Below are 9,710 nucleotides of genomic sequence, written 5' to 3' on the forward strand. Positions count from 1 at the left end.
AACAAAGAAAAAAGAGAAAAAATTTTATAAAAAATAATAAAACAATGACATGCTATTTACCGTAGCATAACATTTTTGTATATATATATATATATATGTGTGTGTTATGGTGGATGACTTTCTTCATCAATTACTAAATTATATGCATAAAAGAGCTTAAATTTGATAACTACTTTCTTATAATTTAGTAATTGATGAAGAAAGTCATCCACCATAACATATATATATATATATATATATATATATATATATATATATATATAGTTTTGATACTGTGCGCGTCTTCTTATACGCTCCCGTGCGCGTTTTTTTTTTTGTTATTTTTAAATCCAAGATTTTCTCATCGACACGTCTTCTCTCCTCGCTCGCCTCGGCGTTCCACGCCGTTCCTCGGAGTTCCTAGCCAGTGACGCCATGTTCCTTTCCTCGGCTTTCCTCGCTCGCCTCGGTGTTCCTCGGCGTTCCTCTCCCGCGACGCCGTGCTCCTCGCCTCGGTGTTCCTCAGCCTTCCTCGCTCAGTCGCTTGCCTCGGTGTTCCGAGTAGGATCTCCCTTGAAGAACATAGCAGCCATCTGAAGAAGCTTCGATTTGCTATGTGGAAGCCAACTTCAGTTACAGATATCGAATCGCCACCCTCCAAGCGAAAAAGATTTACCAGTATCTCGGCTCTTCCTTTAGAGAAGTATTTGCAGGTAAATGCACCTTCAAAAATAACATGACAGCCAAGTTTAAGGACGCAATTAATTATTAAATATATTCATAACCATTCTAGTTTGTGACAAGTCCACATAAGATAACTATAACTTACCTGGTTAGCAAGGGGAAGAATAGACTGGAAAAGATGATCATCGATTAACACAGGCAATGAAGGCATCTGACTCATAATGCCCGGGTCGACACTCATACTGTTTAAAGAGGAAGTTTCCTTTCAAATTCTGTACTAAAAAAACTCAACCGAAGGATGCGACTTGAGAAACTTAAAAGTAGATCATACCTAGTTAAAATGATGGTTATGTTTTCTCTGGTGCAATAGAATAGGTTGATGTTATCTTGAACCTGAAATGTATCAGAGAAACAAAATGTTTTCAGAAAGTTGATCATTGTGTCCTTTAGAAGTATTTGAGGAGTCCACAAATTAATAGGAGCACGGCGTCGCAGGAGAGGAACGCCGAGGAACACCGAGGCGAGCGAGGAAAGCCGAGGAAAGGAACACGGCGTCACTAGCTAGGAACGCCGAGGCGAGCGAGGAGAGAAGACGTGTTGATGAGAAAATCTTGGATTAAAAAAAAAAAGACGCGCACAGGAGCGTACAAGAAGACGCGCACAGTATATATATATATATATGCGCATAAAAGAGCTTAAATTTGATAACTACTTTCTTATAATTTAGTAATTGATGAAGAAAGTCATCCACCATAACACTCAAATATTCAATTTTCTCAGCTATTGAAGCTAATAAATTCTGTTTGATTCAACTAAAGTATATTGAACAATGATTATAACTAAAGCCTCTAACCATAATGAATCTGAAAAGCTCCAATGACTTAACTCAGCATCTTACCTACTTACACATCATGTGAACAAAAAATCAAGGATTTATTAGTGAAATCCTTTGGTAAATAATAATAACAGAAATCAGTACTCCGTTTTTTGAAAGCCTTATGTTGGACTTAAATGCACTTTTATTTTGATTGTTTATTATCATGTTTTTTATACATGAGCTTCATACCCACTTAAATAATTACTCTTATGGTACATATTTAAAAGTTTTAGAAGAACACATATGCATGGTGCTTAGATATTATAGTCATACCCTCGGCTATGGTATAGTAGTAGAGCATTCAGATTATCATCTATATATTCATGATTTAATCCTTGACTTTGGTAAATTTATAAAAAAAAAATTTCCAAATAAGGCGCACAATTAAAAGATACTAAGTTTTTTAATCATCCGTAGCGGATACTTTTCGATATACTTGGTGACAGGAAAAAAATTGTGTAGAGTCAAACTCATCATTAAAAACTAGCCAATAAAATTAACTAAATTTATCATTAAATATCATAATCACACTATGAGGGGACCAAACCACGAACTCTATGCAAATACTTTCTTGCACCATTTACTTTTATCAATCTATATCGCTAAGTGCTATAATATAGGTAATATCAAATTGCTCACTGAAGATAATTACATTTTATGTGGCTTTATGAAGTTCTATATATTTAGAGCAGTGGTCAAAGAAAGAGCAAATCGATTTTTGGCAAACGACAAAGTAGAATTTCATCTTCTTAGCGTTTTACGACCTCAAGAAGTCAACCGTATCGAAGCCTACGAGTTAGCCAAGGAGCTCTGGGAGAAATTCCTAGAACTACACGAAGGGCCCTCGAAGGCAAAACTAGTGAGATGGAACCTGCTCCAGAACTAGATCAGCAACCTCCGGTTAGAAGAAGGCGAAACAGTCGCACACCTCCACCCAAGAATCAAGGAACTCATCACTGGACTCATGAATCTCAAAGAAAAGGTAAGCAACCAAGATTCGTTAAGGTACGCGCTTAACGCATTTCCTAGAACTGCTGAATGAGCATCATTAGTAGATGTTTATTACATTTCAAAGGACCTAGAATCTATAGGATCGATAGCATGCTAGAGGGGGGAGGTGAATAACACTCGTGGCTTTTTCACTCGTTTCAAAAAATACAAAGTAAACGTAGTAGAAAATAGAGAGAAACACGAGGACAATAACTAACACTTTTGGTTACTTGGTTTGGAGCCTTTGGCGACTCCTACTTTAAGGCCCACGATCGTTGATATCTTTCGTTAGACAATTCACTATCAATTTAGAAAGCTTTACAAAAGAACAATATAAGTATGAAACTTTACAATTCTGAAACAAAACTTGTTAACGACGACTTAGTGAAATCAATCTTCTGGCTTGATCGTTGTTGGAACAGCGTTTAGATATTTCCAGAGTGCGCACAGTTGTTCGTTCTTGATCTCAGAAAGTGTTGTTTCGAAGTTGCTGGTCGACCTTCCTTTTATAGCCAAGGTAGACCTGATCCAGATCCACTGATCTTGGGATTGTCTTTGACTCGACTATGATCAACCGACCGATCTAGGTGTTCGGTCGACCTAACCCTTTGAACCTGCCCAACTTCTCATCCACATGCGTCTGCTCGGATAAGGGTCTTCGTTCGGTTGACCGATCTTGTGGTTCAGTCAACCGATCCCCAACTCATTTGGTTCGATCAACTCATCTTGACCACGTTGATGATTATCCACTGTTCGGTCGACTGGACCCTAGGTTCAGTTGACCGATCCCTTGGTCGAACCTAATTAGCTTGTTGGAAATCAGATCTGTTTGCTTGGAGGTTTAGTCAACCGATCCCCAGTTCAGTCGACCGATAAAGGTCGAAACTTTAGCCTACAAGAGTGTTAGTTTACCTGCAAAATAAAGTTAGACGAATATCAAGTAAAGCAATATATAACTTTTGATAGCCTTCAGACTATCCGATTCTAACTTTTGGATTTCCTTCGGAAACCTTACGTCGAACCGATGCCTACTGTTCCCTCAACGGGAAATGCGTCCTCACCTACTCCTCTCAGGAGAAGTTACCTATTGCTAAACCGGTCCTCCAGACTGACTGGACTTTTGGTCAGCTCCCGAGACTTCAGGTTTTCATACTAGACGTCTGCTCCATGACCTGTTCAGACTTTCACCTGATCCGCGACCACCAGGATTTTCACATAGAGTCCCCGACTCTAGGATTTTGCCCAAAGTGCTCGACCCGTCAATACTTTCCACTTTGGGTTATTACCCCTTAGAACCTAGGGTTACCTCCTCCTAGGATTTTTCATAACCTAGGGTTACCACCCCCTAGGACTAGGGTTACCTCCCCCTACGATTTTCCACCTGCCTAGAATCCACTAGGACTTTCCTGCAAGTTCAATCATACTTGTTAGATAATAAGATATCTTAACTTTTGAATCCTTTATCACTATCAAAACACAGGTTTGATCATCTGGTGCTTCCTGCACCAACATAATCAAGTGCTTTAGAAGAAATATTTTCAACATTTGAAGTCCATGAAACAAGATGTGCAAATCTGAAAAATGAGCCAAAGTACAATATTGTCTTAAAGTTAAAGATGGACGAACGAGATTTAGAATCTTCTCTCGAGGACAATGAAATGGCATTCATGGTAAGTAGATTTAAAGAATTATTTAAATCTAAAAGATTTAATTAAGTGTAGGGTACAAAAAGTAAAAGAAAGATAAGATGCTGCCACTGCAATGAAGAAGGGTACGTGAAAAATATTGCCCTAAATTGAAGAGCAAGGACAAGAGCAAGGACAAAGAATAGAACAAGAAGTCAGCTCGGCCCAAATATAATCTAAAGGTGATGAAGGACGACACTTCATCCAAATTGGAAATAGAAGCTATTGCTGAACTTGCGCTAGTGGCAAGTCAATGAGAAGACAAAGATGAAGTAAGTTCGTCCGAAATGAGCATCGCAAACATCAATGAAGGGGGAGCGACATCGGAAAAAAGCATCGATGAAGGGGGAGGAACAACAATAGAAAGCAGCTCTACAAGGGGAGCATCAGATTTTGAGATCGATAAGGTAAGTCAGGTACGATCTCTACCTCCGGATAAAATGTTTCAGTTCATTAAATTATTATCAAAAAATTGTTGTATGTTGGAAAAAGAAAATAAAAAGTTAAAATTAACTTTAGTTGTCTCTTGTTGGTTAGAAGATTTCGATAAACTAAAATTAGAAAATGAAAAATTGAATAAGGAAATAGAAAATTTGAAACATTGTACATGCTCAAATAGTCAACATATTAGAAAATACAATGGCTTAAATTGGTATTTTAAATACCTTAGGGGACAAATTAAGAAAATTTCACAAAAGCATATTATTAACCCAGTAGGAAGGAACCTATATTGGGTTCCAAAGTCGTATTTAAATTAATTATTTTAAATGTAAGACTTTCAGAGAAAAAAATTAAATGTTAATTTCTTTAAATAGCTTTGTCTAGAATTTAAAATATTTCTAAATTTGATATTTACTAACAATTTAGAAAACTTTCCAAATATAGAATGCTTTAATAAATTTGAAAATTCTAGAAAAGATTAATTCTATAATTTATTTTAGAATATCTCATATCTGGATTTTTTTAAAAAATTTTAGAATCTTTCCATATTCGGTATTACCTAACAAATTAGGAATTTTTCTAAAAAATAAAATATTTCTTAAAATTTTAAAAAATTTCAAAAATGATAATTTCTAAATTGAATTTTCTGAAATTATATCAGAAACTTTCCAAAAATAGAATTTCCTAACAATTTAGGAAACTTTCTAAAAATAAAAAAATCTTAATAATTCTAGAAAAAATCTAAAATTAATTACAACACAAATTATGAACCATAAAATAATTTTACGATCATGTCGAAGTACGATCAGGCTCTGATACCACTGTTAGGATATGTCTGTGTAATGTGCGTTAAAACACGTTTCGTAAACATGCGCAATGGAAAATAAAACAATAATAATTTTTAAATTATTACATCACACGCACCACATGCATACAAGGATACAACATGTCGAACATGATCACATAATTAAATTTTTACAGAAAGTAAATTTACGCTAGGTGTACTTTACGGATGACCTGTAACGAGAAGGGCATCAACCATAGCGATGTTGTCGAACCTCGCATCTATTCATATTCACACCGAGCTCCTCAAAACAACTCCTTAAGTATACGTCTTTCATTCGAAAGTTACTAGCTACGAGCGAAGAAAAGGGTTCAAGAGGAAGAGGAAGAGAAGCACACAAGAAAGAGATTTCTTCCTTGTGGTGGTCATGGCAACAAGGGGAAGGCCTTCCCCTTGTTGGCCGCAGCAAAGAGAGAGGGGAGAGGAAGAGGAGAAGAGAAATTGCGTTAAGATTTTCCAAAATACTTACAAGTCAATTAATGATCTCATGTATATAATTTTCTCTTAACCATATCAATATATATCCCTCGTTAATGAGTTGAATTAGAAAGCCCAAATCTAACCCATTATCCCTTAACTAAAAATTAGCTCATTAACCCCTTGGTTTGATTCACAACTATACCAAGTTGGTTCATGACTAATTCATGGTTAAACCCAATGTGGTCCAACTCTTTTATAAGAGATGTGGTCTATCCGCACTTCCATTGTGACAAATATTTCCATATTTATCTTATGTATGGTCCAACTAAACATTTATCTCTTGATCTAAGAATCATATTCTTTAACTTGTTTTACGTCTTTTAGAGACTCGTTAGTGCGTGTGATCAATAGGCTCCCGGTTTATCTTGGCCATTCATAATTAACTACTTAATTATAGAATGATTATGAGTGGCACCTAGTAATACATTATGATCCCCAATTAGTTGGAAAATCATAATTGATCTTTAGAATTAATTCTAAACCCTTTAACAACTACAGTGAGTCGTGCATCGTTCCTTTCACTCGTCTTATACCCACTTAGTTCCGGACATGGTTTATGTGTCTTGTCCCCACTTGGCTGACTATGACACACCTAGCCCAATAAATACTTCCTCGTTCTACGGATTCAAATTACTCGTATATGTGTACAAGAGTTTCGCACTCTTAACATGTCACGCCCCAAGGGTAATGTTGTCCAATCAAAAATTGGATAGCACCTCCCCTGTAACAGTGACAGTTGGAACCAATATACATCAACACTCAACATAAGAAAATAATCATCAGCCTACATGGTTGGATTTGCACATAACCATGCAGTTTATAAACAGCTCACACGGCTGGAAGTAAAATATAATCACGTAGTTTATAAACAACCCACATGACTGGAAGTAAACATAACGAAAATCACAAAAAAATACGAATGTAAGACCAACCAAGTCATTAACCAAAATACCTGCAACCACCCTGACTAGACTCCAAACTCACATCAACTTATTAGAAAGAGCAAATATGCAAAATCAATATACCACCCAAATAGTAAATAAGACTGAAAAGAAAATTGTCCTCGAATGTACAGTGGGACTGGCAACCAGGACTCTCCAAGTATCCTTGATTCATCTACCTGCTACCTAGCGAAAGAAAAACTAGTTTGTAGGGTGGTGAGTGCTGGGACTCAGCATGTAAAGGAAAGATAGTGCATGAACATAAGATACTATACAAATAGAGAGTGAGCCAAAGATATACAGTCTCATAAGAGGAATAGCAAATACTAAAATAAAATTGTAATATATGCTCATACCTGAAACCATATACTAGGCTAGGTAATAGAAGATTAGGAGTAATACCGATCGACTACTGAATTGTTCATCACTACGAAGGTATCATGCGAGGTAAAGACATTCTATCAATAAGTAAACCAGAGTCGAACAACATGCGATCAATACATATATAGCTCAACAAGTATAAACGTATCACATGGCAAACCGAACAACTGTAAACATAAGAAAGCAATAGCATAGGCAGGTATAACAATAATAAAAACGTATGCACTGATGGTCACTCCCGCCCACCCCTCTGCTCCATGACCCCTGTATGGTCGAGAGGTCGGGTCAATGACAAACTATATGACACTCCAGCTATCACTCTCTCGAGTGATCGAGTGGATAGTTGCATAGTAGCTAACTAGCTACATCTGCAACGGGGGTCCCTGCTGCTCGCAACTCCAACTTTCTCTACTCATGAGTGAGCGAGTGGGAGCACGACAGGACAAGCGACATATGCTCCAGCTACCACTCTCTCGAGATATCGAGTGTGCGACCCTGGTCAACGACTCTCTCGACCGCAAGGGAGAATTTGTCGTTAACATGCATGCAATGATGTGATGCGCAAAATACAACAATCATCATATACATATAAACAAGAATCAAGTATGCTACATAAAGTAAGCATGCTCATCATATACATATAAACAGGAATCAGGTATGCTACATAAAGTCAACATGCTCAATACGGTACATAAATAAACAACAATCAAAGCAAACAAGGTTGGTATCTAATATCTGCTAAATATCATAGATGGCATCAAGAGACTGTATGGATATAGAAATGAATATCTAAAAGGTTTGAGTGGAAGTATCAAGCACAGGAAATATTACGAGTGGAGTCAAGGTAAAGCAGTCATTATCCAAAAGTAGCTCATGCACCAAGTTCCAAAGAACTAAAGAAAGTCAAAATAAGAAGTGCCCGCCTCTAAACGTAGTCTGAATCCAATACCCCCTTCGTCGTGACGCCCGCCTTAATCAAAGCCCTACGTCAACGTATCAATTTTAACTAAGTTCATATGAATTAAAATAACTAAACCAATTTACAAAACAGGTAACTAATCCTAGCTCAGACATTACCCTCTGCAAATTCCCTTTACCGATTTACCAAGCCCAAATTTAAACCATCAAATGTTTAGATTATGTAAAGCCCTCTGTTCTCACAATTCCAGCCAAACACCATCACAATTAGGATTACCAACCATGATTTAACCCCTAATTATTAATGAACAAATACATATTAAGCTACAATAGATATCCAAAACCCAAAACCTTACCCTACAATGAATTCATCTTTGCTGACCCACTGCCAGGAAGTGCAATTGCTGGAAAATTGCTCGCTGGTGATGCCTGCTGCTGAAAATCTACAGTCGAGTTTACTATGAAGCTACATTCAAGAACATGTAATCCAAATCGAAACTCAAAACCTCGATCTACAGATCTAACATCCCAAAACTGTAAATGCCTTACCCAATTTCGACATCCACAGCTTCCTCTCCGGCTGGAACCCACCTCAATGAAACCTGGTGACTGACGAAGGAGGAAAATTGCCAGGGAACTCAGTATTAGGGAACGACAGAATGTGATGGAGAGGCGTCACGTTGGCCACTAGCTCGTTGTACTGGCGGTGGTTCGACGTCTCTGGTGCTCGCATGAGGAGGAGAGGTCGGAGGCGTCTGTGGTGCTCGTGCGAGAGAGCGAGGTCGGCGGTTGTGGTGCTCGTGTGAGGGGGAGAGTCGGCGGTTGTGGTGCTCGCATGAGGAGGAGGAGAAGATCGCCGGCTGCTGTGGTGTGGGAACTCGCGAGAGGGAGAGGGAAGAAGGCAGTCGGTTGTGGATTTGGGGAGAAAAGGGTTCGGCGTGAGGAGGAGAGGGCGGCGTCGCGTGAGGGCTCGGGGAAGAGGAGTCGGCGGTGGATTTGAGAGCTAGGGCACGGGATTTAATTTATAACTTAGGAGTTTTTCAATTAAACCCTAGATCAATTTCTCAATCAACTTCCACCTCCGGGTATCCCAAACGGGGTTTTCTCAAGCCTATAAATGTATCCCTCAAAATACGTCATACAAGCTCCGATTAAATCCCAGAAAATTTTTAAAAATTCTCAAAAATTTTGTTAAAGTTATTTGCCTATTAAACCTTATTATTTAATTATTATATAATATGGCTTTTTACATAACATGTGGTGCTTTGGCTAAAGACTTTGAGTAATAATCTTAACAAGTGGTCATGGGGTATAGGTCTCCTTGCAAGGAGCGGTGAATCCTCTGTGAGCTATCCAAACACCTTCGGGCAGTTCAACTTATACCCAATCATCTCGGGTCTACACCTCAATGAGCTGTTTGCTTAATATGTCAAAGACTAAATCTCCATGACCAAGATGACTTGTATACCTCAAGTCGAAGGAAACTTGCA

At 38.0% G+C, this 9,710-nt stretch overlaps 1 long non-coding RNA gene across 1 annotated transcript; it reads right to left on the reverse strand.

Moving 5' to 3' along the window:
- Window positions 1–281: 281 nt before the first annotated feature.
- LOC122021135 lies at window positions 282–9,226 on the reverse strand. Its single transcript, XR_006122458.1, has 4 exons — window positions 8,577–9,226; window positions 995–1,056; window positions 809–905; window positions 282–702 (listed from the first exon to the last, which is right to left on the reverse strand). It is a non-coding gene; the product is annotated as an uncharacterized LOC122021135 (long non-coding RNA).
- Window positions 9,227–9,710: the final 484 nt, after the last annotated feature.

Source organism: Zingiber officinale, chromosome 9A, assembly GCF_018446385.1.
Source record: "Zingiber officinale cultivar Zhangliang chromosome 9A, Zo_v1.1, whole genome shotgun sequence".
Classification (NCBI taxonomy): Eukaryota; Viridiplantae; Streptophyta; class Magnoliopsida; order Zingiberales; family Zingiberaceae; genus Zingiber; species Zingiber officinale.